Source organism: Saccopteryx leptura, chromosome 1 (assembly GCF_036850995.1).
Source record: "Saccopteryx leptura isolate mSacLep1 chromosome 1, mSacLep1_pri_phased_curated, whole genome shotgun sequence".
In the NCBI taxonomy this organism is placed as follows: Eukaryota; Metazoa; Chordata; class Mammalia; order Chiroptera; family Emballonuridae; genus Saccopteryx; species Saccopteryx leptura.
In genome coordinates, this window is record NC_089503.1 from 46087130 (window position 1) to 46104046 (window position 16917).

Below are 16917 nucleotides of genomic sequence, written 5' to 3' on the forward strand. Positions count from 1 at the left end.
GGTTTACGGATTAGAGAGGACATTGTGTCTGAATGCAAAGCAGCATGTCAGGTGCAGCTGTGGGCAGCTCCCAAGGGAAAATCCTTGGAAATTTAGCCATGTATGGAACCTAGTGACAGCCCACATTCCCCCTGTGGTTCTCCTGCTATTAATCTAACAACCCCAACCACCTTTTGAAGTTCTGGAACTTCATGGCTTGGACCACATGACCACAGCACACTACTGCCACCTAGTGACAGCAAACTGAACACGCAGCAATATTAAGTAAGGCACTCTTAAGGTCACCTCTGTGGGCCAATTTTAGACTACATTGTTTGCTCTGTGAGTATAGAGTCATTGAGTTTTCCACTGTGTTTAGAATATTATGTCTGCATGAACTAGCTATTCAATGAGTTTTTGTGAAATTCAAGCCTTTCATTCAACAAACATTTATTGATTAACTAGGAGGGGGTGATACAAAAGGAAGACATAATTCCTGCCTTCAAGAAGCTGCAGAGACAGATAAAGCAGATATTTGTAAAATAAGGATTCATATATACTAAACATCAGTGAGAGAACAGAGAAAGGAGTGACGAATTCTGTCTGGGGTGATGTCCCAGGAAGAGGTAACATTAGAAAAGGCACTCAACACCTTCTTGCAAGATAAGCAAGAACTTGCCAATTAGAAAAGGGAAAAGGGATTTTAGGCAGAGAAGACAGATAGTCCATGACAGAGAGGTATAGAAAGGCAGGACGTGTCCTTGGGGTGATAGGATGATGTCTTTTACAATGGCACTATATAAAGACGATTGTCAGGGAGAGTCTGGGACAGGGATAGATGCTAAAAACCTTTACTAGCCATCTGAAGGAGGGCCACAGGCTAAGGCTAGAGAGGAATGGATGACATCAAGGGCTGTTTAGGAAGTGGGGTGAAAAGGATGCTGTGTATGGTGATGTGTTGGAGGGGGGAAGGGAGTCAGGGATGGCTCTGAGGGTTCTCATATGAGCCATGGGACAGGGAGGGGAGTGTCTGGGGTAATATAATTGCCTGAGATAGTGATTTTAAGAAGAAAAGCTGTGGGATGTGTGGGACTAAGGTGAAATTATCATATGTACACTCAATTGTTGATGCATCCTATTTGAAAAGTCTATAAAGGGGGATGTATGATGGACCGCATTAAAGACAATAGGTCTCCAGCTCAGAAGATAGGTGGGTGCTAGGGACAGGCACCTGGAAGTTGGTAAGATATTAGGCCCCAGAACCACCACTTAAGGTGCTCTCAAAGTCCTATGTTGCTTTCTTTCAGTTTTGTGCTCTGACTTCTAAATCAACAGATCAATTTCATAAATGTACTCTTGCTAGCTGGCTAATAGAAAAAAGAATAACCTTGGTGTTCCCTACCTGGTTCACCAAGTGACATGTGGCTGTTCACAGTGGGATCCTAAGGTGAGCAGAGACAGGGTGCAGGTACCTGCGGTTTTGAGCAACTTTCAGGGTTTGTTGGCTGAGAGCTCCTCTGCTTACACATAAGGCTAGAACTGGAGGGAGGTACTAAGAGAGGAAAAGAGAGGGGAAATAGACCCACATCCCTTTAGCCTGATGACATGAGGGAGAGACAGAAGGGAAGGAGGGAAACCCAGCAACTGGAGATGAGAGAGGAAGACAGAAATGGCTAGAAAAAGAGTAACAGAGAAAGGGCAGAGGAAACGATGCTCCCCTCCTCCTACTGCCATGGTTAAGTGTCCATGTGCTGAAAATAAAAAAGGTCTCCTTTGCCTTCCAATTATCTGTGGCTCCAGCTTTGCACCTCTCGCAATCTGAAAAAATATAATTGCTGAAGTGTCAGGTTTATGGATTGGATTGTGGCTTTAAATAAGCTGCATCAACTGTTACTTCAAATACACAGCCCAAAGAGCTAGGACTTAGAAGAAAAAAAAAAGTCTCCAGAAATAATTCAAACCTGGATTCATTTTTCTTAGAAATTAAAACCAACTATGTTGGTCTAGGCATTAAGAGGAAGTAAGAATAAAACACATTTTATTCATTCATTAGATAGTGGTCACATTAACAATGCTGAGCTCTTTATTGAGTCGCTGAAGGACAGAAGGGTGTGCCTCTTGTCTACAAAAGGCTTGCAATAATTCTGGCTGCCAGTTACCTCATGCCTATTATGAGTCAGGCAGTGGTGGTCTAAATGCTTCATGTTTATAAACTCATCTCATCCTCACAACCTAGGTATTGTATTACTCCCATTTTGCAAATGAGTAAAGTGAGGCACGCAGAGATTAGGTGATCTGCTTGCCCAAAGTCACAATTTATCTGAGAGCCCACACAGATCTACAAGAGACATCTCAATGTCAATGAACAACCAAGACAATGGTCTCAGTGTTTCTTGAAGAATTCCCAAAAGAAGAGATCTCTACAAGCTGGAGGGGGGCAGGGGATTCAGGGAAGCAGTAGGACTTGATGGGAGGGGAGAATTTTGGAGAAAGACATCCCAAGTAGCACAGAGCATGAAACCATGGCAGAATAGTGAGGGGCCGCCCAGTCTAGAGCAGAAGGTTTGTGGCAGGAAATCACAGGGGAAGCTGTTGTGACAGAAGCAAAGTTGTGATGAGACTGTGGTATTGGAGTTATTTTTGAGAAATTTTCAATGTGAAATGAGCTTTCAGTTCTCGGCCCAGTGCACCGTAATATAGTGCACAGGAGCCAGTGTTCTGAGTGCATGCCTTCATCAGGCTCCATTAACTCATTAAACTTAACATTTCATTTTGTCTCTGGTCCTTCGTTCTCCTTAACAAGTCCTGGCATCTCAGATGCTGACCTTTGAAAAAGATACTTAGGTTGATTGTCAGTCCCCTTTCTTATTTTTGAAGACACAGTTCAAATGGCACCTCCCTGAAGGCTTCACTAAACCCCAGGCAAGATTGCCACCCTGGTGTGCACCAGGCTCCTGTGCATAACCCCTGTAGCCCTTAGCAAACAGAGTCATTATCTACACATGCATCTTGTTAACTTGCACAAGATCCCAGGGTCTTTAAAAGGTAGACCTGTTTACTTTGTATTTCTAGTACCTTGCACAGTGCCTGGCAAATAGTAGACACTAGTAAATGTCTACTCAATAAATGGATAAAGGAATGAATGAGTGCCACTATTATATTGAAAGGAATCTAAAGGATTGTCTGGTCCAAACCTTCATTTCTTTTATGAACTCTCTATAAAACCAAAGTAGCTCCTTAGCCCTTAATTCCTATTACACTAGGCTATTTATTTATTGCCTTAAAATCCTTCATCACAATCTGTAATTATTGGACATGCCCGTTCACTCTCTGAGGACAGGAAACCCCACCAGTGCAGATGCCATATCTGTCTGGCTCACTGTTGTATCTATAGCTCCTCACACAGTGCATGGCTAGTGTAAATGCTCTGCAGATATTTGTTGAATGAAAGAATGACTATCACATTTCCACTCAACTGTTCAGATTCTTTTTGGATCCATCAAATGAAGGGACACTCACTCCTGTTCTTTTAGAGGACTCTAATTATTGGGGAATTTTTCTTTCTATTGAAATAAAAACTACTTCCTTAAAAGCCCTACAGAACAAGCCTAACTCACTAAGAAGCAGATTTCAGAGGTTTTTAAATGTCTACAAATTCTTTGAGACTCTTTCCTTCAAGAGGTTGAGCTTAATACCCCTCCCTTTGAGGGTGAGCAGGACTCAGGGGCAAGCTTCTCATGCCTAGAATAATAGAGAAGTTATGGTGTGTGGCTTCAGAGATGAAGTCAAGAAAGGCACTGTGACTCCTTTCTGTCTTAGAAAGCTTGCTCTGGCGGCTGTTAGCTGTCATGTCATGAGTACACTCATGGAACCCTATGACGAGATCTATGTAAAAGACAGTAGTTCCTCAGTCATTACCAAGGCTTTTAGAATGCAGTTTCTCATTTGCCGTGGACATGACCACAAAACATTTTCCCATTAGGTTTTCTTTCTGCTATATTGCTAGCATTCAACCTATTGGGAACATTTTATTAAAAAAGAAAAAAAAAAAAGACTAGTTCCTACTGACATTGTGCCTGCAACTTCATGAGAGACCCAAGATAGAGCTTCCCAGATAAACCACACCTCAATTTCTGACCTATAGAAACTATATAGAAGATAATAAATAATGTTTTAAGCCAATAAGTTTTGCGTTAATTTGCTATACAGCCATAGATAACGAACACATAACTCTTTAAGTATTTGCTGAGAATTACCATGTTGTCCTATTGTCTCCTCTTGTCCAGGTTAGACATGATTTCTGCATCCTTCATCCTCCTGTTCTCTCTCCCAATAGCACATTGCAGCTTGTTACCAACCCTGAAAAAAGGTTGGCACCCAGAACTGAAAACAGAATTTAAGATATGGCTGTGTTATGCCAGAAGAGAGAGGCCCTCATCTAAACATTATGCTGTTAATTGGCATTGGCCTCTTTCCTCATTTTATTATGACATATCAAACATACAGAAATGTCGAAAGAATTTTATGACTAAAAACCAATATCCACTACCTAGATTCCACAATGAACATTTTTACCAGACTTGCTTAATCAAATATCTCTCTACCATTCTACCATTCCATTAGTTCTTCATTTTTGTTTAACGTATATCAAAATGAGCTGGAGACATTCCCATTGACCTTTCAATCAAAACCTTCAAGCCCTTTATGTACTTGTTCCCTCCCCCAACTTATTTTTTCCACATCTTATGCTTGGTCCTGAAATACAGGACTTGTTTTACATTTATTAGCATAGAAAATTAGAATGGCACAGGGGGAATAGAAAAGGTTTTGAAGATGAAAAGACCTGGGTAGGAATCTAGTTTCTTTATTTCCAGTTATGTGATATTAGGCAAGTGACTCAATTTCTTGGAGTAAAATTAAGATGATAAGACCTACAATGCAGGATATTTAGAAGACAGGAGATTATGCATGAAAAGCATTTACCATACTATCTGGCATGTGCAATAAATGATAGCTAATATTATATGCTCCACCATTCCAGCCCACCTAGATAATTTTGGATTCTGAATCTGTCACTCTAGATTTACATCATCTTCAAGTCTATAAAATCTGCTAGATCCTCATCCCAGAAACTGAAGGGGAGCTTGACTGGGATAAGGACTGAATCTCCTGTTGTTGTAAATATTGTGATTGTTCACAAATCTGACATTAATTAAAATAATACAATGTAATACTAATAGTTTTTGATTATAGGACTGACATTAACTATTCATCAACAGTCTTTTAAACCTTTTAACCAGTGATAGTCTATCTTACTCTGCTGTCATATTGTCCACATCTCTCTGTCTTATCTATAAGGACATTACAAGTGGCTTTGTTAAGTGCCTTGCTGATGATAAATGCATTTATTAAATCTCCCATATTTTCTTTTTCTGATAGCCTAGTAATATTTCCATTAAATAAAAGTTGATTAATCTGCTTGACAGTTTCTTTGTTAACTCATGGAAATTCCTAGTGATCAGCTCCTTTTTTTTTTAACATGCATATAACCTGTTTCTTGGAAAACCTGTTGTTACAGAGACTGCTAGGTATATAGCCAGTACTCATCCCCTCCTTCTTTACTAATAAATCCCTGGTCTTGTTGTGGGAGGCGGGGGCAATGTGCTTAGCTAAAAACTATATTCCCCACTTGTTTCAGATACTAGTGGACCATCTGACACATTTTGACCAATGAGATATGTGAAGAAGTTGCTGGGTAGAGCTTTGGGGGAAAGCGCCTTAAAAGAAGGCATGGAAAGGGATGGACAGAATCAACTCGCTCTTGTCCTTCCCTTCCTGCTGGTACACAGAAATTTATGCTGGCAATGGAGGAGCCATCTTGGAACTGTAGGGTGACAAGAGGGAAAGGCCAAGAAAACCTTATAGAGCTAAGTCCTGACAGCCTTGAGCAGCTAAACAAATGCCTGCCTTAGGACTGCTCACATAATGGGAAAAATAAGTCTTTAAATTGGTGAAACTCTTCTGGGGGTGTTTAATTACTAACAGATGAATATGACCCCTAAATGATACATCTGTCTTAGAATTCTGACCAGGATCAACGCCACTGCTCTGTAATTAGAAGACTTCCTCTTCTGTGATATTGAATCAAGATGTTATTTGACTATTTTCTGATTTCTACTACCACTGAATTCCCACAACTCTACTGTCTATAAGCCAGTGAGCTTGTAGGTGACTTATTTTCATAACCAGGTAGGTAATTTGTTTAGTTTGAGAAAATAGGCATTATTTGGAGCAGCTCAGTTTTCTAATAATTTTTTGTGGACTTCAGGTCTCTCATACCAATGTAGGTTTTCACCCTCACCAGTCCAATGAGCATTCTCATTACCAAAGATGGAAGCCAAGTAGAGGAACAGCTCTGTTTTCTCTGTTTTCCACCATCGTGATAGCCCCTCCTAAAGCCACAAACACTGTGCTCTGCAGTTATCCATCCAGACAGAAGAAAATAGTCTGTTTTGTTGATCTTGACATTTGCTGCACATCTCTGCTCAGTTTGTTCTCCAACTTTCCTTATGCAACTTCTAGTATGTGTTTGCAGACTGAATAAGTGTATCTAAGATACGAACAAACTAATGAATCCAATCAACCATAGAAATACAACAGGGAATGCCCAGTAGCTCAGAGTGCAGGTATGGCTCAGTGTTTAGATTGGCCACATGCACAGTGTAAGCCCATTCACTATTCAAAACCACCAGAGAGCCTTAGCAGAACATAACTTGGAAAACAAAAGAAGTGCCCGCTTCTACAAAGAGGACATACAGATGGGCAACAGACATATGAAAAGATGCTCAATGTCACTAATTATCAGAGAGGTGCAAATTAAAGCCACAATGAAATATTACCTCACACCTGTCAGAGTGGCTATCATAAATCAATCAACAAACAACACATTTTAGTGAGTGTGTGGAGAAAAGAGAATACTTGCACACTGTTGGTGGGAATGTAAATTGGTGCAGCCACTGTGGACAACAGTATGGATGTTCCTCAAAAAATTAAAAACAGAACTGCTTTATGACTCAGCTATTCTACTCCTGGGTCTATAGCCAAAGAAACCCAAAACACTAATTTGAAAGAATGTATTTCATTGCAGCATAATTACAACAGTGAAGATATGGAAGCAACCTAAGTGTCCATCAATAGATGAATGAATAAAAAAGTTGTGATATATATAATAAAATAGTAATAGGCTATAAAAATGAAATCTTAGCATTTGCAACAGCATGGATGGACCTAAAGGGTATTATGCTAAGTGAAATAAGTAAATCAGAGAAAGACAAATACCATATGATTGTGCTTATACTATGCGGAATCTAATAAACAAAACTGAGACAGACTCATAGATATAGAGAACAGACTGATGGTTGCCAGAGAGGAGGGGTTTAAGGGAGTAGGTGAAGAAGGTGAAGGGAGTAAGAAGTACAAATTGGCAGTTACAAAACAGTCACAGGAATGTAAAGCATAGGGAATATATAGTCAATAATATTGTAATAAATATGTATCATGCCAGGTGGATATTTGAAATATAGGGGCGATCACTTCATAAACTATAAAATTGTCTAAGCAATCTGTTGTACACCTGAAACTAATATAAAATAATAATGAATATCAACTGTAATTGAAAAAAAATTTTTTTTCAAAAGAAGTAGGTGCCCGGTTTTATTATTTCCTGGACCAGCCATTTTCTGCCAGGCTAAGTCCAAGTTCTTTCTAACTATAGTTCTAGGAGCAGAAGATGATTCTATCAAACACAATAAAAAATACACTAAATGATCTATTTTAAAGGTTCTGACAATCTCTAATTTTAGAAAGGACTTGTATTAGGAAGGGCCCTGGTTGTTATGTAAAACAGAGCCAGTATCAGCAACTTTTGCAGATATCGAATACTTTAGGCTTTATGGGTCTTATGGTCTTTGTAGCAACTATTCAACTCTGCCATTGTTGCATGAAAGCAGCCATAGAAAATACATAAGCAAATAAGAGTGGCTGTGTTCCAACTGAACTTTATTTATGGATGCTGTAATTTGAATTTTATCTAAATTTCATGGTTCATGAAATGTTATTCTTCTTTTGACTTTTTTCAGCCATTTAAAGATGCAAACCCATTCTTAGGTTCTGAGGCAGAAGGTTAGATTTTACACACAAGTCATACTTTGCTGATTCCTGAAATGGAGATACTCATAGAGCTGGTTCAAGAAAAGAGTTCCTTTCTGTAAAGCCATAGCAAGAACTTATGGCCTGACCAGGCGGTGGCACAGTGGATAGAGCGCCAGACCAGGATGCAGAGAACCCAGGTTCAAGACCCTGAGGTCAACAGCTTGAGCGTGGGCTCATCTGGTTTGAGCAAAGCTCACCAGCTTGGACCCCAGATCGCTGGCTCAAGCAAGGGGTTATTCAGTCTGCTGTGGCCCCCTGGTCAAGGCACATATGAGAAAGCAATCAATGAACAACTAAGGTGTCACAACAAAAAACTGATGATTGGTGCTTCTTATCTCTCTCCATTCCTGTCTGTCTGTCCTTATCTATCCCTCTATCTGACTCTGTCTCGTGTAATAAAAAGAAGAAGAAGAAGAACTTATGGAAACTGGAAAAGGAAAATCGAAAGCTGTTAGGACCTCAGTCTACTTATACTAGACGCGGTCTCCCTTGTGGTTTCTCTGTATTGTTTAGCACTTCAACTCCTTCTCTAGGTCCAGACAGCTACCCCTCTGCACTGACAGCCTCCACAGATAAATCAATAGGCAATCCAATCTGATGGGACAAGTGTAATGAGATTGGTATGCACAAAGTATCAATGGGGACAGGAAGTCTGTAGCTCAAGAGTAAGGGCCATTGTGGAGAAAGCAGCTGATGGTCAGAGGTTTGAAGAAAGTAAGGTTTGGAATGGCCTATATAGAGAATGAGATAGAAATCAGAAGACAGGAAAGACCTCCTGGGTTTCAATGAAGGCCCAAGTGATGCTGAGAATTTTAGCATTTGGTAGTTGTATTGTTGAGGTTGCCTTTGGCAACAAGTAATAGAAAATCTTTTCATAATGGTTTAAGCACTAGGTTCACTATGTAAGTATCCCAATATGCCCCAGTTCTAGGACAGTAGCTGGTGCATACTAAACACCCAGTAAATAATATTTGAATGAACAAATGAATGCTCTCTCACAGCAGTAAGTAAAAATTCACCTTCAGTCTATTTTTTGGTGAGTTGACTTTGTGTTCAGGTCAGTTTTCTATAGTTATAAGATGGCTACATTACTGGTCATTACAATCAGACCCCAAAGTGTTTAACAGAAGGAAAGGGACCATCTACTCTTTGAATCTCTTTTTAAGAGTGAGGAAACCCTTTTCAGAAGCCTCAGCAAACATTCCCTCAGTTCTGATGGCCAGAAATGCACCACAGGCCAATGTCTAAATTAATTACCAACAAAGGTAACAGGACCACTATGATTGGCTTAGGCTGCTAGTTCTCCATAGGGGGTGATTTTTTTCCCTCCTTCCAGGGGACATTGGTAATGTCACAAGACATATTTGATTGTCATAACTGAAGAGAGCATCTAGCCGATAAAGGCCAGGAATGCTGCTAAATCATTCTACAATAAGCAAAACAGCCTCTACACAAGAAAGAAGTATGCTATTCAAAACATTAATAGCGCTGAGGTTGAGAAACCCTGGCTTGGACCTTTCAGAATTTCCCCCTGGAACGGGGTGGGGGTACTTTCCTTCAAGCTCATAGTCAGCAGCATGAATATCTGTATACAACCTGGATTCTAGAAAAAGGAGATGAGGGAGGGGAGAAAAGATGCTGGGGACAATAGTACAAAGGAGCCTTTGGGGAAAAAAATAAAAAATTTTTAAAGCAATGCAGAACATGGAGTTCCTGCTTCTGTAAACAAAATAAAGAGATCCTGCCTTTTTTTTTTATAAAATAAAAATTGTAACCTATTGGCCATCCATCCCTCCAATAGATACACATGTGGGAAGAGCAGAAGAAACTGATGCTCACTGACCGCCTACTGTGAGTGCCAGGGCCAGGAACACCTAAGGTGTGCAGAAGCCATGCTAGGAACTCACATGCACGGTGGGCAAATGTAGGTTTACAGTTGTTTGTATGGAAAAGTATATAATACAAAGAATAAATAATAACACAAAAATAAATTCTGTTTTGTGTACTCACAATTGTAAGCCTACTTTTGCTCATGCCTGTATATTATTCCACTTTATCCTCACAACAACACAGGAAGGCATGCAATATTATCTGTGTTTTACAGAGGACGAATATCAAGCCCATGGTGATCCTGTGAGTCAGAGAGCTATGTCCATTCCCGTCTGCACATGAAACCCCTTCTCTGAGTTTAGGGTAGTGCAGAAGAGCCAGCATTTCTAAAAGAAGCATAGCAATGGAGGAAACTGTGTGCTGACTCAAGGTCTCCAATGCCTTGGATGCTGCAGCATCGTCTAAGGGCAAACAGGCTGGGTCAGGACTACACTGGCCCTGGCCAGTAGGTAGTGTTATTCCAGAGCGCTGGGGTCACCAGTTGGATCTTGATGGCACTGCCTCAACCCCAAGGTCACCGTTTCCAGCCCTGGTCAGGGCACATATGAGAAGCAATTAATGGGTGCACAACTACATGAAACCATGAGTTAATGCCTCTCTCTCTATCCTTCCCGTCTCCACTCCTCCCTTTCTCTCTCTCTCTCAAACAAAACAAAACAAAAACCCACAAAAACTATCCTGGAGAAAGGGCTCCTTTTTTTTTCCTTTCTTTTTATTTTTATTTTTTTCCTTTTGATTGAATGTATTGGTAACACTAGTTACCAAACTATACAGATTTCAGGTGCACAATTCTACAACACATCATCTGTGCACTGTAATGTGTGTTCACTACCCCAAGCCAGAAAGGGCTTCTTGACAAAGATCTACCTTTTTATGTCTTAAAGACCCAAAGAATCTCCCAGTCTAAAACTTAGTGAATTAAATGATCTCTTTTTTTTTCCTTAAGTGAGAAGCAAGTAGGCAGAGAGACAGACTCCCACATGTGCCTTAACCAAGATCCACCTGGCAAACCCCATCTGGGGTTGATGTTCTGTCCATCTGGGGCCATTGCTCCGTTGCTTGGCAACTAAGCTATTTTAGTGCCTGAGGCAAGGCCATGGAGCCATCCTCAGCACCCAGAGCCTACTTGCTCCTACTGAGCCATGGCTACAGGAGAGGAAAAGAGAGAGAGAGAGAAGGGAGAGGGGGAGGGGAAGAGAAGCAAATGGTCACTTCTTCTGTGTTCCCTGACCAGAAATCGAACCCAGAATGCTAGGTTGATGCTCTACCACTGAGCCAACTGGCCAGGGCCTAAATAATTCCCTTAAAGTCTTTTCCTTCCCCTTTTTCTCAATATAGAGTATACTCAGCTTCTATATCACTGTGCTTTCTGAATATAATGGGGTAAAAAATCAGGAGTGATAGAAAATAGAGACAAAAATTTTCTGAAGTATTCCTGGAAGATGGTATTGTGTCATTAGAGAGTGTTCACCTATTTGCTATCGAAAATCTTCCCTGAGAAGCCCTTTTTATGGCCTAGAATTATTAGGATTCAGCCTGGGACTCCTGGCATGCATGCTGGGGAGAGAAGGGGCCAGTCTCAGCTGTCCAAACAGAGGGGAATTGAAAGCTTTTGTCTCACATGAGACCACTGAGCTCCATGGTGATTTTCAGCTCTCACCCAGGGGTTTTACAAAGGCTCTCTCCTCTCCCTTTTTCTTCCCTCCAACTCTTCTGTTTGTTTGGGGAGAAGGACGTGCCTGTGGTAGATAGGCTGCAGGTTTGGGACTGGATCTTAAAGAGAACAAGAAAGGAAAGGGGACTTAACGGTTACGCATGCTGGGTTCCACCCTCATAGGAAGTGCCACAAAGTACTATTGGAGTTCGGGCATATTATTAAAACACAAATTGGACTTAGTGGAAAATCAGGAGCTTTAACACAACCTTTTGGCCTGAGTTACCTCTAATAAATCTCACTTCACAGGTTCAGTGTAGAAAATCAAAATGAAATGTAGGTTCCTGGTTCAAAATGCACCGCTATGTCGGGTCATTGGCTAATTCATTTGTACTGAACTCTCCTGATGGGGAACTCATCAGATATACTTTCCTTGGGTGCCCCTGTGGTGGTGAACTTTTGCTGTATAACAAACCATGGCACAATATGGCAGCTTACAGCACTATCATTTTAATTACTCATGATCCTATCTGTCAGCAAATTAGTAAAAGTGACTCGTGCAGCCAAACTCATCTGGTGGCATCATTTCGTGACTGAATGGTCTGAAATGGCTTCACTCACATGGTGCTGGCTGTTGGTTGGGACACCGATCTCCAGAAGGCTAGCCTGGGCTGCTTCACTTGGTTCCAAAAGCAGCAAGAGAGAGAGCAAGTGCCAAGGGGCCAGCTCACACTTCAACTGGCCTCATGTGTTGGTTTACTGGATGTAAGCAAGTCTCACAGAGGCAAAGGGGAGGCTATCAAATGAGGGGAGTTAAGGGAAGCAGAATTCCCTGGGGCTATTCCTGTCATGATCTACCAGTCCCCTTCCTCCTGGACACCTACCTTTCACTTCTCACTGAATCTCCCAGAAAAAGACTAGTTGTTCAATGGATGTAAACCTCAGTTATAAAATTCTGTTTGGCTGAACTCAGTGCAATTTTTATTAAAAGCCCCCCACTTTTTCTAGTTGGATGGTAAAAATTCAAATTTAAATTTCAGTTGCTGCCCCTTCCCCACTTCCAAGAAGTTCTACCCAAGTACCAGGGTTTGGGAAGCATTATCTGTACTGGGTCATCTATCCATGAGGATGACTATGGGATGTGCTTTTTGTTTGTTTGTTTTGCTTTTGCTTTTTTTTTGGATTTTTCTGAAGTTAGAAGCAAGGAGGCAGTCAGACTCCTGCATGCCCCGGTTAGGATCCACCCGGCATGCCCACCAGGGGGCAATGCTCTGCCCATCCAGGGCATTGCTCTGTTGCAGCCAGAGCTATTATACCGCCTGAGGTAGAGGCCATGGAGCCATCCTCAGCGCCCGGGCTCCAGTGGAGCCTTGGCTGCGGGAGGGGAAGAGAGAGACAGAGAGGAAGGAGATGGGGAGGGGTGGAGAAGCAGCTGGGTGCTTCTCCTGTGTGCCCTGACTGGGGATTGAACCCGGGACTTCCACATGCTGGGCTGATGTTCTACCACTGAGCAAACTGGTCAGGGCTGGGATATGCTCTTCAGTGGAGGGTCCATGCAGTCCCCTTGGAGTCTGGCTCCCTCTCAGCTATTTTTCTGCCCCCCTGTATTGTACTCAATTATTCTACTGTTGTTAGTCCCCACTGGGCTGAAGGAATCTCTATGGGGCTGTGTAAGGTTCTCTCCATACACAGTGCAGCCGTTTCCTTTCTGAGGTCTTGCCACTTTTTGGGTTCCACACAGGAAATAATACAAGGGTCTTTTATCTCTCTATTTCCCCCAATGTTCCTGAACACCTGCCCTGCCCTGAGCTCTGCCTGGTTGAAGGATAAACAAGCTCCTTCTTCTGAGACCACAATGTTGATGCATTTATCTATTCCCTCTGGTTCCCCTTCCCCCACCCCACAGACTCTCTCTGGTTGGAGGCGAGGGTAGCCTGGCTCTTACTTACCTGGTGTCTCCCAGTCTACTGTGCAAGCCCAGAGTTCTCCCTGTTACTCCTGAGGACTGGCCTTCTGAAAACTCAGAGCAGAAGCTTCTGTTTTCTCCTCTTCTGAGCCTCATTCCACCCCTGAGACAAGGAATCAAAAAGGTTTGGTTTGAGCAGAAGTTGTACTCTTGGGAATGGAGGGAGGGGAGACATTTATATTTCCAAATAATATCCTAGTATATTTGCTTCCTATTTCCAACCACAAGGTCCAGAATCAAGCCTGTACTTCCTCTACCCAGCAGTGCTCTTTGAAATACCAGCAGGAGAATCTCTCCTTTTAGTAAGGACCCAGCCTCCCTTGTAAGGGCTTTCACTTAATTGAGGCAGACCCATCCAGGATAATGTCCTTTAGGACTAATTCAAAATCAACTCATTTAAGATCTTAACTATTATCTGCAAAATCCCCTTAGCTTTGCCATATAACTTTCCAGAGTTAAACCCATCTTTTTCACAAGTCCTAACCACACTCCAGGGGAGGAAATTACACAAAACATGCAAATCAGGGAACTGAAATCTTAGGGGCCAATTTAAGAATTTTGCCTACCACAAGCTCATTCATGCTTGCTTTAGACCAGGCACTATGCTAAGCGGTTTTATAAACACTACATTGTTATGAAGATGAATGACTAAATTATATCACTTATTTGAGGTCACGGTTACTAATGGCTATCAGCCTCCTGATTTGATCACTATGGTGTTCTGCATTATATTCAGGTACAAGAATGATTCTTTTAGCCCTCAGAGGGGCTTTGTTAAACCTGGAAGACATCAAGTCCTAGAAAAGACCCATAAGCCTCTGTTTAAATATAAAATGCTATGCAAAGATTAGGTTAAAGCAGTGGTCAGCAAACTCATTAGTCAACAGAGCCAAATATCAACAGTACAACGATTGAAATTTCTTTTGAAAGCCAAATTTTTAAAACTATATAGGTAGGTACATTGTTATTAACTTAATTAGGGTACTTCTAAGCTTGCCTTTGAGCTACAATAAAGGGGCCAAAGAGCCACATGTGGCTCATGAGCCACGGTTTGCCTACCACTGGAACTGTTAAGGGATCTGGCCAATGAATGAAGACAAGGCAAAGGAAGTATTACTAAACACATATGTGCAAGACACTAGACTACGTTCTTTTATAGAATTCAAAGTTTACATTTACAGTTGCCCTGCAAGTAAGAACTGGTATCCCCATTTTGAAGGACTAAGAAACTGAGGCTCAGAATGATTATGTGTATACCTTGCCTGAAGCCACAGAGCCAGCCTGTGGCAGAGATGGACCTGGATCAGAGCAAACAAAACATTTTTGCAACATCCTGCACCTGGCACTGGTAGACAACAGTGTTTTTCATGTTGTACAGATTCTGTAAGTTACGCATACCTTCAGTTCTCTGAGTTTTTCTTTTCTAGCCTGGGGATGTAAGTAAATTGGTGTTCTGAGACTCAATTTTCAACATGGTAGCAGTGGGAGGGGGCTGTTTCACCCCACAGCAACAAATACCTTGCTGGTGTGCCAGAATTCAACTCAGTTTGGACACTACTTACCTGGAGATGGTCTCAGATTCCATAGGTGAAGGGTTCAGTCCCACCAGACTAGCCCCATCCCTTTGCAGACACCAGTTCCAGGTCTAGGCTGTTACCTGTGCTTCTAACCAACAGGCTGTAAGTCAGAGGTTTCCACAACCTCCTCCTTGGATTTGATTAGTTTGCTAGAACAGCTCACAGAACTCAGAGAAACATTTTACTTACTAGAACACCAGTTTATTATAAAAGGATGTAACTCAGGAATAGCCAAATGGAAGAGATGCACAGAGCAATGTGTGTGGGAAGGGGTGTGGAGCCTCCGAGCCCTCCAGACACACCACGCCCAGCATCTCCCTGTGTTCACCAACCCAGAAGCTCTCTGAATCCAGTCCTTTCGCATTTTTTGAAGGCTTCATTACATAACCATGATTGATTAATTTATTGACCAGTGAGGATTGAGCTCAATCTCCAGCCCCTCCACCATCCTGTTCCTGGAGGTGGGGTGGAAGTTCAAAGCCTCCAATCACAGGGTTGGTTCCATTGGCAACCAGCCCCCCTCCTTAGATGCTTTCCAGGGCCACTCCCTCAACATAACAATATACCATTATTATTCCCAATGCTTAGGAAATGCCTGAGCCAGGACATGTGGACAAAGCGCACTGGATAAAGTGTTGACCTGGAACGCTGAGGTTGCTGGTTTGAATCCCTGGGCTTGTCCACTCAAGGCACATATGGAAGTTGATGCTTTCTGTCCCCCCCCCCCACCTTCCCCTCTCTAAAATAAATAATTTTTTAAAAGTAAGACAATAATAAATAAATAATAACACAAGAATAAACTCTATTTCACATTCTCACAAGTATAAACCTACTTTGCCCCACCCTGTATATAAGAAATATATTTTGGTCATCTGAGCAACCAATTACATATCTCTTATAAATCACAATATTGCCAGATGAAATCCAAGGAGGAACAGAGACTTTGAGTTATGTGGATCGGCGGGACTTCCTGCTGTGAAAGTGTTCAGCCTTCCCGTGGGACACTGGAGCAGCACAGCGGCTCCGCCGTGGGCTGTGCTCCTTACTGGGGGAAGGAGTTAACCCGTGGTCCTCATCTTTGGACAAAACAGCAGCCACACCCTTAACAGTTCGGATCTACTACAAACCTAGGCTCCACTCAGAGCCCACACCAACGCCAGAGGCTTCCACAGAGCCACCCTGTCTTTCATTGTTTAAGAGGCACTAACAGCATTTCCATTCCACATATCTTTCTTTTCAAAAATACCCTGACAGCTTTACTACTTTGGCTGCTCTATGGGTCAGTGGAAGAGTGTGGGCAGGGGAAAATCAATAGCAGGCAGTGGAGGGTGCAGGAGAACACTTCGTGCCCGTGCTGCCTGACCCCCTTCCTGCCCCTCGCTCTGGCACCAGTTAGAGTTAACAGCCCTCCAACTTAAAAGTGTGCTGCCCAAGACCCAGAAGGCACCAAGAGTGGAGCTGATCAGCTCCAGGGAGGTTACCGGGAAAGGTCATGACCACAAATTCATTTGCTCAGAACCTCCAGGCTGCTGGGAAGAGGGTGTGATCCCAGCTGGGGTGACGAAGAAAGAGTCTTCGGAATTTAATGGTTGGCCGAGTGCTGTGACTGCTTCTTCCAGACTGACACTCAGAATGGAATA

The 16917-nt window shown here is 42.2% G+C and overlaps 1 non-coding gene across 1 annotated transcript; it reads left to right on the forward strand.

Moving 5' to 3' along the window:
• The first annotated feature begins 3887 nt into the window (after positions 1-3887).
• On the forward strand, positions 3888-4008 carry LOC136389868 (small nucleolar RNA SNORA32). The gene has a single exon (XR_010748429.1). It is a non-coding gene; the product is annotated as a small nucleolar RNA SNORA32 (small nucleolar RNA).
• Positions 4009-16917: the final 12909 nt, after the last annotated feature.